This window comes from Bubalus bubalis, chromosome 23 (genome assembly GCF_019923935.1).
Source record: "Bubalus bubalis isolate 160015118507 breed Murrah chromosome 23, NDDB_SH_1, whole genome shotgun sequence".
NCBI classification, from domain to species: Eukaryota; Metazoa; Chordata; class Mammalia; order Artiodactyla; family Bovidae; genus Bubalus; species Bubalus bubalis.
The window spans coordinates 34,435,633-34,449,592 of NC_059179.1; the positions used below are offsets into that span (position 1 = coordinate 34,435,633).

At 44.6% G+C, this 13,960-nt stretch overlaps 1 long non-coding RNA gene across 1 annotated transcript in view; it reads right to left on the reverse strand.

The window, feature by feature from the left end:
• Positions 1-2,953: 2,953 nt before the first annotated feature.
• The window catches only part of LOC112581552, a 51,660-nt gene continuing 40,653 nt past the window's right edge, over positions 2,954-13,960 (reverse strand). The window contains exons 2-4 of the long non-coding RNA XR_003106140.2: positions 13,108-13,221; positions 7,585-9,081; positions 2,954-3,353 (exon numbers count right to left, since the gene is read on the reverse strand). This is a non-coding gene — a long non-coding RNA (uncharacterized LOC112581552). The remainder of the gene's footprint in view (positions 3,354-7,584; positions 9,082-13,107; positions 13,222-13,960) is intronic.

Here is a 13,960-nt window from a genome sequence, read left to right on the forward strand (position 1 = left end):
TAACTGGCATCTGATCTTTCTCCATCTTTCAAACTGGCTGTTCTCCACCTCCCAGTGGTGGAGAACATTCTCAGACCTTCCATGATGTCAAGATGGCTCCCAGGAGTCCTAACCAGGAAACAGAGAAAGCTTCTCTTCCCCATTGCTGGCCAAATGAAAGTGCTGACTTTTTCTTAAAGATGCTTTGGTGCCCCCCATTTGTGGGGTCATGGCGAACCAGTCCCCATTCAGGATCCCTTCAGGATGCCTCCCTGTGCCTCAAAGCCTGCAAAGTGGAAACCTACATCCTCAGCCCTTCTCAGCTAGGGTTCTGCATGCAAATTAGGTGCCACTCATCAGATGTCCCAGTGTGAGATTCAGAAGGAGGCAGCAGTGAGCTGGGTACCATTCTCTTGCTGCTTCAGGTGTGGTTCCTGGTCAAGTCCTACGTAGAGTCTCCAGCTTGTGGGTGTCCAGAAGCTTCTGAAGCCTGATTGCAGCCTCTGGGTGTATTCTTGAATGGGATGGCAGGGTGGAGGTGGTGCTCCTCTCTCTCCATCTTGATCCCTGCTGTGCAAAAAGCATCTTTCCTGGAGACCCAGCCAGAGCTTTTCTGGTGATTTCACGAGTGTCTATTTCCCAGCATTAAATATCTTTGTTTAAAAACTGCTGAGTCATCCCTGCTCCCTGTGTCTGACTCCTGACCAATGCCCCATCCCTGGCCCAGTCCCTGGACCAGAGGGAAAGGAACATGCTGATGACCTGAGCCTTGGGCACATTCCGACCCATAGAGTCTGGGTTAGTCATCTCTGCCACGAGATACAGACTAAGAGGAATCATTTCCTGAAATTGCTATTATTTTAATACTGCTAAATTACTCTAATGATAATTAAATTATAATTATCAAGGGAAAGGGGGGGATGGAGATGGGGCAACCAAAAACCGCAAATGCCCACGATGCCTCCCAATCCAGGTGTCAGGGGAAGGAGCCCTGGCAGACATAAATGGAGTAGTAGAAGACGTCAAGATTCTGTCCAGGCCAAAACTGTGATGAAGCCACTGACATTACTGTCCTGAGGTCCCCTCCATCCCGCTTCCCATTCCCTGTGTCCAGCCCCTGACCCTCTGTGCTCCGCTTCTCGCCTGCAACAGAAGACCACCCTGGGTTCCTGCACTCACCAAGAGCCAGGCTACCTGGGAGCTCAGCTGGGATAGGCTGGCCCTCGATTGATGACTGGCTGGTGGAGGGAAATGAAAGACCAATTCTCCTGCCTCAGGTGTGGACTGACTCTGAGGTATTAATTGACACTGCAGGGCTCCCCCAGGGGACCTGGCTGAGGCTAGGACTTGACCCGAGAGCTTACCTGTACTTGACATCTCCTCTTTCTTGTCCTGCTCCCCCAGTTCCTGGGAAGACTTTTAATAAATCATTTGACCTGCTTCTGGAGAAATCAGGACGTATCGAAATAGTCAGAGGTGTACACAGCTGGTGAGAACCCTGCCCTCTGCTCTGGCCCGCCTGGAAGGTGACATCGTTAATAGAGATGAGTCCCACCTCTGAGCTGGGACTCTGGATGCAAACTGGTTTCCTCTTTTTAAAAAAGGAAATCATTACATGGGGAAGTTTTATAATGCCTGCTTTGTCCTTAGATTAAAGCCATCCAAACCTAAGAGAATATCAATTAATCTTGGTTTTATTTTCACTGCTCCTTGATAACAAAAATTACTAAAGATTACCAGAAGTATTCACTTATATTCCAAGTTCCTAAATAAATATTTGAGGAAAGAACACTTTCATTAGCTTAAAAAAACAAAACAAACAAACAAAAAAAAAACACTCTGGTGGAAAGAGGCAAGCCATAGGGAGTAGCAGATGGCAGGATGAATGGGTGGAGGGGGCACAGGGAGATTCCTTTCCACTCTGCTGCTGCTGGACAAACTGAGGCATCATGGGACCATGGGACCTCTCTGAATCCATTTCCTCATCTATTGAAATGATTGCCTCCTGGGTCCCGTCCAGTTCCCAAGTTCTCTATCTCTTCTAGGAAGGATGTCCACACTGCTATAGAATTTTTAATACTGAATTTTATTTTTTCATAGAAACCAGAGGGGACTAGAAGCAATTTATTTTATTAAGTGTTCTTTTACTTTACTGAGAAGTTAACAAATTCACTGCACTACAAGCAGATCTATGAAGACTAAAGGCTGAGCTCACAGCTTCCAAAACAATTCCTGATCTCAGCCAAGATGAACATTGGGAATTTCCTTCTTGAGCAGTAGTTCAAATGTCCAAATCAGTAACATTTTTGTCTTGGGCCCCTGCGACCCACAGTCTTGCTACATCCCACCAGGAAGGACCATTACTGGGGAGACAGCTATATTGTAAGAAAGCCTCTGTTTGCCAAAAGAGAAAGTTGGGTAATTACAGTTCCAGGACTTCATGTAGGTGGCTTCTTCAAATGACTTCATTTATTTGCTGCTTGATGTAAAAGAAGCCCCATTTATGTCGTTTCTTTTTCTCACAGGGAGGTTAAGAGCTCAGTGTAACTAATGGACTACATATGTCACTGACTTTGATAGTTCCAGGCAACTTAATGCTAAAGCAATGTGATGGCTTTGTGTCATAAAAAGCATTCATTTTTACTGAGAATGGAAGATCAACTAAGCAGGTGTCCATTCAGAAAATAATGTAGTTGCTGAAAGGCATTTGTTGAGAAAGGGAGGAAGGAAGGAAGGACAGAAGGAAGGGAAAAAGGACGAGAAAAAGGAAGCAAAGAGAGAAGGAAAGATAGAAAGGCAGAAAACCAAATTTATAAATGCTGTTGAATTTTTAACCCCAGTAGACTAGCCAGCTGTGTCCAATAGAAATATGTCGGCAGAGACTATCTTCATGGATCACCAAATATCCCTAAGTTACAGTGTCTGGCATGAGGTGATTGTTCAATGAATATTAATGCAAGAACACATGCATGAATAAACTCAAGTCATATTTATTATCTACAACATTATATTAAGCACTACATTAAATATTAAAGAAATGTAAATACTTTTTGAGTAAATGAATGAGCAAATGAAGGAATGAGATCATATCCAACATGCCCTTCTAATCTATTTATATAATGGGGGGGGTGGTTCATAATCTAGGACTTAGTATTTTCAGTATGCTGAAACAAAACCACTCTCACTAAAATATTTATTTAAAATAAACTAACAGCCTGTTTTTTTGCCTAGAAAATTTTCATATTTTTTTTGTCATGGTTCTTTATAACTAGAGCTTAGAATCATTCTCTTTTATTGAGCATAGAGATGCTTATATAACAGCAGATGGAGTCTTTGTTGACACATTTCATCATCCCTTCAGAATATCTGATAATCTGCAAGAAAAAGATAGCAACAAACATACACAAAATCATAAGAAATGCTTGTGTTCAAAATAATACTGTTCAGGAAAAAAAAAAAGAGAGAAATATAATGTGAGTCACATGTGTAATTTGAAAGTATCTAGTAATCATCTTTAAAAAGTAAAAAACCAAAACAGCCCTCCAATAAACTCATTTGTTGTCATCTCTATTTGGACAGCTTCTTCTCCCAGGCTCCCAGGCCAGACCTGGCTCCTCCATTCAAGACACATATTCCCAGCTGCCAGAAAGACTTCTCCACCTAGCATCCCTCAGCACCTAAGACCAAATGTTCAAGACCAGCCCTAATTTCTCCTCTTACCCATGCTAGCTTTCTTTCCTGACATCACAGTTTTTGTCCATGTCAGCATTACCACTGAACAAATATTTAATGAGCATTTACTCTGTTCCAGCTGCGGGGATACAGCCATGAACAAGCCAGATGAAGATAAACAATTGAACATAATCAATAAGTAACGTGCATACTATGTCAGAAAGTAATATTTGGTACGGAGAAGAACAGAGTAAAATAAGGGGGATGGGGGGCCCAACAAAGAGGTGACCTTGGGACAAAGCCTTGGAGGAGGAGAGAGAGTGAACCCTGCACATATCTGGGGAGGAGTTTCCAAGCCAAGAGAGAAGTCCTCATGGCTGAATGTGTCCAGTATTTGATGTTTAGAGAAACCACAAAGGCTAGAGCAGAGTGAACAAGGCGGGAGATAAGAAGGAAATGAAATCAGAAGGAGATGAGAGTCTAGAATGACAGGCTGCCCAGGCCATGGTGAGGGCTTTGGTCACCCAGGCTTGGAATGTAGGTCTGATCTCTCTCCTTTGTCTCTCCATTCACCCAGTCTTCGGGGCTGACCCTCTTTTTCGTGGTTGTTAGATCATGTTTTATTTTGCGTATGTGTGTGTTTTTAATTAACTTTTTAAGATTTTTATTGGAATATAGTTGATTTACAGTGTTGGGGAGGCTGACTCTCTTGATCCACCCCATTCTTCATTTTATCCAGTCCCCACCACCCTACCCTTGGTAGGTTACTCTCCCTAAAGCACAGCTGTGGTCATGTCCTCCTGCACAGCCTGGCCCAAGCACCTCTGAAATAAGGTTTAAAGCCTCAGGTGAATCACTTAGGGTCCCCACCATAATCAGCCATTCCCTGCTCACCCACACATGGCTACCCCTTGTTCCAGCTACATTGGATTCCTTGTAATTCCCTTTGCATGCTATGTGAATTTCCTAGCCCCTGCCATTCCCTCCATTTGAAATACACTGAGTTGCTACTCAGTTCAATGAGTAAACACAGTTATCTTCCATGAAGATCTCCCTTAAACAGACTCACTCCCACCTGGTAATTCCTTCTTTGGATTCTCGTACCATTTTGCATTTGTCCTTGCAAGCACACCTGCCACCTTTGGACTTGGGTTATAGTTATGCTTGGCTTATTTCCTTTCCTAAATTTGTCCAGGGAACTTCCTTTTATGCTTGTGCAGATCTCCTAATTCCTAGGGCTATGCCTTCCACAGATGGGATATCATGCGACTGTTGACTCTCCTAGTGGATGGATGAATGACTGAATTGCAGTAATATAGCTAGCTGCTGTGTTATATTGTTGGGTGAGGTTGGCAGAATTAAACATTGTCTTTCTTTCCTCTAATCTATGGGAACTTGAATAGGATTCGTATCCTGCTGTTGTGTGAAAAATGTATAAATTTTAATTTTGCTGAATTGGTTCATAGTGCTTTTCAGGTCTACTACATCCTTTGACTTTTCTATCTATCCATTCTATTAATTTTTGAGACTTTGTTATTAAAACTCCAACTAAAAATCTTAAAGTATCTACTTAAAAAGATAATTGTTCATGATGATGTGTGGCAGAAACCAATACAATATTATAAAGAATATCATTATACTTTAAGAATGAATTTTTAAAAATATTTATAATATATAGTGGAACTACATGTAAATTTGTTTTGTATTTTCCAAGTCACCTGTAAATGTGTTATCATATTTCATAATTTAAAAAATAAAGAGAGAAATCTTTGTAATATCTATTTTATTATTTAATTAAAATATTTATGTAATTTTAAAAAATCACTGTATTTCATGCTGGGTTGGTCATGAATGATCAGGTAAGCAACTCAATTTCTCTGAGCCTGTTTCCTCAGCTATAAGGCAGGGACAGGATTCTTACTTTATAGAGTCTCAATGAGAATTCATATTCATATGAGATTGTGTATGGAACATATCAGGTATCTAGCCTGGCACGTAGTAGGTACTCAGTTAAAGAAAGGATATGATGATGGTGATGCTGGTAACAATGGTGATGGTGATGGTGTCGTAGCGGTAACAGCGATGGCAAGAATTATGACTTTCAACCCGCTAAAAGTGAAGTGCTAAAAAGAGAAGGTTCTGCCTGGGTGGTTGAGGGACCACAGCTCTCAATGTCACATAATTGACTTTTCCCTTCATGGGATGCTGTTTACAAAAGCAAAGCTCATCTAATATATTCATAGAAGGCTCTAGGCATATCAGCTATTTATTCCCATATTTGAGACTTTGAAACAGATAAATTTCATACTGGGACTACAAATGATTAAAAGGAGAAAAACCCAGTTAGTGTGGTTGTTAGCTGTGATGAACTGTGTAAAAATGGTTTATTGGAGGCACGTACAGTTGTTGTTGTTTTTAAAGGAGCAAACCTTTCTTATGATAATTTTGTAGATTTCATCTTTATATTATAAAATAATTCACGTTTATCACAGAAAATTTGCAAAAAACCCAATAAGACAATAAAATAACTCATAATTCCACTGTTTTGTTTAGAGACAAAAGCTGTGTACGCTTTGAGGTGTATTTCTCTGATCTGCCTTATTTTTTCCTTTTAGAACTGAAAATTTGGGTGGCTTCTTCGTCACTAACCAGTGATTTTATTTTCATGCCTTTTAAAAATAGAAATGAAAGCCTAGCAGACAGTTTTAGAAGAAATGAAAGTAAGGTATATAGAAGTTTTAAATGTAGACTAAATACCAGTGGTTTCCCATGCAGATAATTCCACAGGAGCCAGGCAAGGGCTTGGTTGAGGCCACCTCAACCTACTTCTAATTTGGCTAATACCCAAATTCCTGGTCAGGCCTTTATAGGAGAGCACAGTCCGCTGTGCTGTTCACTATTTCTTCTTTCTTTCATCCATGAGGATGGAAATACCCTCATGGGTTTGATGGGCCTTTTGGTCATGGGAGGAGGGGGGGTGCCCAGCCATAGTCTTCCTGGAAAGGGGGACTTTAGAAAGCACTGAGGCAAAATAAAGCGGGTGCGACAGGAAGATTTCAGGGGAGCCTAAGGAGGGAGAGGCTGGGCTGGGAATAAGAGTCATGGGAGAGAAGCTGGGAGCGATATGACCAGTTCTGGGGAACAAAAGGGATCCAGCAGCAGAGCAGGAGACCAAGAGCCCGAAAAGGAAAGTTGGGCATAGGTCAGGACTGAAATATTCTATCGGAACTCCACCCCACCGCTCTTCAGCCCACAGGAAAGTCGGCCAAGTGCCACAATCTTGTGATAGCGTGTCTCACGGGAAGGGAGCTGCGGTCAACTCTTGAGTGGGTGAGGGAGAGAGGCCGAGACCAGAGACGGTCCAGGAGGGTGGCTGCTGAGTTCGGCAGGTCTGAACAAGGGAAATCTCTGAGGCAGGGGCTGGTGAGCAGATTGCAAGGCTCCACCAGGGACCTACAGCAACCTTGGCGTGGATGCAAAGTGGTTCCTGAACGTGCGGCGGGACTGAGAGCATCATATACTGAAAAGTTGGAAGGACGGAGCCCAGAGGCTGGGAGGTTCAAAGACAACTTGTTGCCATGCCCTGGCTTACATAAGACTCATCTGCATTGACAGAGCCATCTCTGGCTTTTGGATAAGTGAATTTTTAGTCTGCGGCAGCTACCAGCACATGACTGAGTTTAGTCACAATGTTGTAAAACACCCCTGGAGATTCCTGGCCGAAAAGTGAAAACTGTCACTAGAAAGTGACAAAGGAACCGGAATAACCAGGCTTGGATGACCTCCACCAGCTGCCCAGGCTGCTTCCCATGATAACGAAGCCCTCCCCGTGCAAGAGACAGAGGTCCCGGTTACCCCACTAGACTTCTGTTCCGGGAGCCCACCCACTCTAGGGAGGAGGGGGGAGGAGGGGTTCTTGTCAAAGAAACCTACCTGGGTTGGACAATGGGGTTCTCTGGGTCACTGCAGAGTGGTGTGGTGAGGGAAAATAAATGATCCAAGTATTTGGAGAGAACTATTTCAGAGAAAAATTATACTTAAAAAAACAGATGGTTCCTTTGTTTCCAATAGTTGCCTATAAATTCTCTATTTTTCTGTTCTGCGGAATTGAAATTGATTGAAAAGGACATTCTTTTATCATGAGTCAGTTGACAAGAAAATTGAGAAAACAAAACAATGAGTGCCAGCTTTTTTTTTTCTCTCTCTCTTTTCAGACAAGTAAGTCCAGAGGTTCAGATAAGAAAAGAGAAAGAAGGTTGTCAGTGGTGGTTTTTAGCTGCTGTCCGTGGTCACTTTTCTGAAGCTGCTGTGCAGATGCCTGTACACACACGTCCCTCCAGCTGCCTCACATCTGGAATTCTGGAGTTGTCCCTCTGGTGCTCCACAAAAAACAGCAAAAAACCAACTTTGGTTTCGAACCCAATGTGGTTTCACAGACTTTTCCAGACTTGGGCTGTGGAAAATTGCCGCTCTTGGCTTGAAATTCAGTTTAGCAAGTGGTATGTTTCAGGGGAACTGGTGGATCTGAAGATTAATTTGTCTCTGCTGCCTCCTGAGGCTCCCCCATCAGCTGCTTGGCTCCCAGAACCACCAGTCTGAGTGTCGCAATGCACTCCAGGGGCAAGGAGGAATGCGGCACAAATGTCGTCAGTGAGAACAGCCCACTGTCTGGGTGTCTTCTGGTCTGTGCATTTTCTCCTGTTTTCACCATCACGTATACAAAGAAGGTGACAGGAGACACTTGTGTCTTCCACCGGTCACAAAATGCCTCCTTGTCCTGTAGACCTGGACGGGGTGTCTCTGTGGGGTAGCTGTGTCTTCCTTCTTCTCCCAGCCACGTGACCCCCTGAGACGCTTTACGCCAGGTCTGCTGATGAGTGTGCAACAGGAGGTTGCAGTGACAGGTAGGGTACCAGCTGACCAGCTACCTGAGCTTGAATCATTTCTCCAAATAATAGGCATATGAGAGAAAGGTTGCTGGTCTCTAAATGTGGTGAATTGGTTTAGTAAAGAGTCCTTTTCCTGCTTTTAAGTAGTGCTGAGTCCCAAAGGATGTTCAACTGTCCACACATGACTTTTAGAAATGGGATGGAATTTTGGGTGGGGGTAGGGAGAGCAGTGCATAGAATTAAATTATTGAATTTGGGGTTTCCCTGGTAGCTCAGATGGTGAAGAATCCACCAGCAATATGGGAGACCTGGGTTCAACCCCTGGGTTGAGAAGAACCGCTGGAGGAGAGCAAGGCAACCCACTCTAGTATTCTTGCATGGAGAATCCCCATAGACAGAGAAGCCTGGAGGGCTGCATTTCATGGGGTCGAAAAGCATCGGACACTACTGAAGTGACTAAGCACAGCACATATACAATGGTTGTATTTTTTCCAATGGACAATCCTGAGATCCACAGTCTTTGGATGATCATTAAGGTGCTCTGGGGAAACAATAATAATAATAATATATAATAATAATGTTATTAATATTAAATAATATTATAGAGTTAGCAAATGTTCCATGCAAAATGAGGGCCACAGATGGTGGATGTTCATTGTAGGCAAATTCAGGTAAGCTTTCATGGGGGACATGGGTTTCTCAGTTGGCACAGCAGTAAAGAATCCGGGTGCCAATGCAGGAGATGTAAGAGGTGTGGGTTTGATCCCTGGGTGGGGAAGATTCTCTGGAGCAGGGCATGGCAACCCACTCTAGTATTCTTGCCTGGAAAATCCCATGGACAGAGGACCCTGGCGGGCTACAGTCCATGCTCTCTCAAACAGTCAGACACAACTGAAGCGACTTAGCACATGCACAGCACATAGAATAATGCTAATAACCTTCCTAGGTATTCTTTCCATTTTTCTCAATTTTCCAATAAGACTCTGGACAGGAATAGTGGTGCAGACACTGTGGACATGGCGGGAGGGAGGATGAGATGAACTGGGAGATTGGGATTGACATATTGTGCTGCCAAGTGTGAAATAGATACCCAGTGGGAAGCTGCTGTGTAGAACAGGGCACTCAGCTTGGTGCTCTGTGATGACCTAGACGGCTGGGGTGGGGGATGGGGGTGGGAGGGGGATTCAAGAGCGAGGGGATATATGTATACATACAGCTGATTAATTTCATTGTGCAGTAGAAACTAACACATTATAAAGCAATTATATTCTGATTAAAAAAAACAATAAGGGCAGATATGTGCCTATTGTAACCCCAGCATCAGATTCAGGGTCCTCCCTGCAGAAGATCTCAAAATAACCTAATTATGTAGAAAGTTCCATTTATGTAAGGAACTGAGGACAAGTATCTTGCAGTAGGAAATGACAAGGACAGCAGTTCTGTTCAGAAAACACTTGCTGATGTCTTCCTGGGGTCATGGCTAAAAGCGACTGTCACAGAAAAGTGAAAGTCACTCAGTTGTTTTCGACTTTTTGCAACGCCATGGACTGTAGCCTGCCAGGCTCCTCTGTCCATGGAATTCTCCAGGCAAGAATACTGGAGTGGATTGCCATTCCCTTCTCCAGGGGATCTTCCCAATTGAGGGATCAAACCTGGGCCTCTTGCACTGCAGGCAGATTCTTTACCATCTGAGCCACCAGGAAAGCCTCCTAAAAGGAATTCCTAATTCCAGAGGTAAAGGCCATTGTACTGGCCACTTGATTGTCTTCAGTGTGACCCAGAGGCATGGATACAGGGAGTGGAGAAAATCTGAGAAGCCACAGGAATTGGGGCTGCAGAAGTGTAGCCTATCCCTGGGTTATGGAGAGGAAAATATTGATACACCAGAGCCAGCTGTTATATACTCAGCAAAATTGCAGAATTTTGAAAGTCAGTTGTTAAGTGACTGGTACCTTAAGACTGGCTGTGGTAAGAGTATTTACATCATGCAAATCAGCAAACACAACAAATCAGGCTCCTCCCATCCTATGCAGAAGAGCTGCTTTACCAGAACACGGCTGCGAACCTGACCATTTGTGAACAGGCAAGAGTAAGTTTTTAGAAAAAGCTTCAAACTGACTGTGACCTTGACAGGACTTATTATTCAAAGCACCAACCTCTGCCAAAAGCAGCCCCTATGCTTCTCAGACCAAAGGTTGGAAATTATCTGTAGCTGAGACTCCTGGTCACTTCTGGGTTCTTGTTACCTCTATCTGTCCACCTGAAACCACTTAAGAGTCACAGCAATGGGCACACACATATAATCTGAATGTTGAATTTATAGACTTCTTTTATTATGAACCCACAGAGCACTGCATATGAATTAGATCAGCTGTGGTTCCTACCGGTGATGGTGTTAAGTCACTTCCAGTCACATCCTGCGACCCCATGGACTGTAGCCCGCCAGGCTCCTCTATCTGTGGGATTCTCCAGGCAAGAATACTGGAGTGGGTTGCCATGCCCTCCTCCAGGGGATCTTCCTGACCCAAGGCTTGAACTCTCATCTCTAACAGTCTCCTGCTTTGGCAGGTGGGTCCTTTACAACGAGCAGCACCTGGGAAGCCCCGTGGTTCCTATTAGTGGCCCCCCAACTTGAAACAAGCAGAACCAGAGTAACTACAGGTGGCCTGAGTCTCCTCGCATGACACTTTCTTCTTGGACATTTGCTGCCGTTATTTGCTCTCCTCTGTAATTAATGTTTCTCTGGCTGGCATCCCTGGTATTCAATACTGTTGTACTCTGATCACACCCAAATCCAGCTATGATCTCTTCCCTGAGCCCCAGACTCACATCCAACTCTCTCCTTGACATCTCCACTAGGAAGTCCAATGGGTGTCTCAAACCTTAGGTTAGAGGTTAGATTGGCTCATGTCACTTCTCTGCTCTGGAGGCTTCGCATCTCATGCCAAGTAGAAATCCCCAAAATGGTCTGATCTATGTGCCCAGCCAATCACTTTGCTGTTCTCCTCTCTCCCTGCTCTCCCTACTGCCATGCTGGCCTCTTTGCTGTTTCTGAAACATGGCAGACAGGCTCAACCTTAGGAGAACTTGCTATTCCATCTGCCTGGAAAGTTCTTTTATGGGATGTCCACATGACTCTCTCCCTCATTTCCTCAAGTCTTTACCAAAGGCCCCATGTTAAACAAGCCTCCTAATTTTACATCCTTCACACTCCCTATCCCCTCAGCAATCCCTACTCCCCATTACTTCTCAGCACACTCTATCTTGCTGACTGGCCTGTTTGCCATTTTTTCTCTCCCACTAGAATGTAAGCTCCCTGAGGGCAAGGCTTTTAGTCCAGTTTGTTCAGTGTTGTATTCCTAAGACAGTGCCCAGCACGCTGGCAGGGGCTCAGTAGACACTTGCTGAATAAATAAATGAAAATCTGGGCCTCTCTCTTCCAACCTGCTCCTCTGCCAGTCTCCACTCTGCCAATGGGCCCCCACCATTTCACTCCATATTTCAGGTTAAAACCCTGAGCCACCCTCATCTTCCACATCCAACCCACTGACAAGTGCCGACAGCTTGACCCTCAAAATACATTTTGAGTCTGACAACTTGCCCCCACTTCTTTGCAAACATCATAGTCCAAACTATCCCCAGCTAGACAACGATGATCACTTTCTACCTGGGCTTCCCACCTCCCGTAGTCCTCATGCCCACCCCTTCACACACACACACTTTGCCAGCGTGATCTTTAAAACATATCCAATAGAACACCTGACTCCTCCACTGAGAACTCCCAAAGGCTTCTCACCACATTTAAAACACAATCCATTCTACTGACCTGGCCACTGCTGACTTTTCCAGACTCATCTCTGACCCTCTCAATTATTCTCCTTCCTTCAACAGCAAGTCCTAAGGGCCTGCTCAGGGATGGAGCTGTTCATGGTGTTTGGGACACATCATGGTTGGAAAAATACTTATGCTCTTGTGGAACTTCTGTTCTACTGATGGGAAATAAACAGCAAGCAATAAGCATGGTAATAATAATAATTGAGTAGGCGTTTCCCTGATAGCTCAGTTGGTAAAGAATCCACCTGCAATGCAGGAGACTCTGGTTCGATTCTGAGTCGGGAATATCTGCTGAAGAAGGGATAGGCTACCCACTCCAGTATTCTAGGGCTCCCCTTGTGGCTCAGCTGGTCAAGAATCTGCCTGCAGTTCAGGAGACCTGGGTTCAATCCCTGAATTGGGAAGATCCCCTGGAGAAAGGAAAGGCTTCCCACTCCAGTATTCTGGCCTGGAGAATTTCACAGAATGTATAGTCCATGGGGTCGCAAACAATCGGACATGACTGAGTGACTTTCACTTTCGTATAATAAGATGGGCCTTCCCTGGTGGTTCAGACAGTAAAGAATCTGCCTGCAATGCAGGAGACCCAGGTTTGAACCCTGGGTCAGGAAGATCCCTTGGAGAAAGGAATGACTACCCACTCCAGTATTCTTGCCTGAAGAATCCCATGGACAAAGGATCCTGGCAGGCATGTGGCAAAGAGTCAGACACAATTGAGCAACTAAACACTCACACATATAAGAAGGTGATGAGTGGGAATTCCCTGGTAGTCCAGTAGTTGGGACTCTGTGCTTCCACTTCAAGGGCATGGGTTCAGTCCCTGGTCAGGGAACTAAGATCCTGCATGCTGTAGAGTGAGGCAAAAAAAAAAAAAAAAAGAAGGTGATGAGTGCTATGGAAAGTAAAGAGACATTAGAGAGGATTTAGAAGGGTTGTGTTTGGCCCAGCAGGAACTAGCTGCAATGTTAGGTAGGTCTTCACTGATGGGACAGGACCTAAACAAAGATGAGGAAGACAAACCACCCTGGTCATCTTGTATTTCCAGCAGGAGTAGGAGGTGGGTTTGTATTGTGTCAACTCAGTTAAGCTGAATGTCTATCTTAGACGAGCATAGTTGCATGCATAGTTCCAGGTGAACACGGCACACAGTCGTAAGTGCGGTTTGGAGGCAGCGGTATTTTTTGCTAGGAAAGTAGGCTACAAGGCGCAGGCGTAGCTCGCTCCAGACCATGCTTCTTTGCTGGCTCTGCTTTGTTAGCCAGAGGCTGAGCCCTAGTTCCTTCAGTTCCCACAGGGTCTCTTCCTTCAGCAACTCCAGCTCCTGGCCAGGGGGACACCTAGCCCTGTGACCAAGGGCGCTGAGGATGGAGGCTTAAAGGCATCGAGAGACCAGTCAGATTCCAACCCATCCTTGCACTCCCTGCTGGTCCTTCCTTCCCTCTCATCACACCACACCATTCCCAACTGCCTGCCTCACTGACTTTAGGATGGATCACAGGATATAGGAGCAACAACCTCACACCAGCTAGTTACTGGCTGCCAGGGTTCTGTGAGGCTAAATCCCTCAATAACAAATGAATGAACTA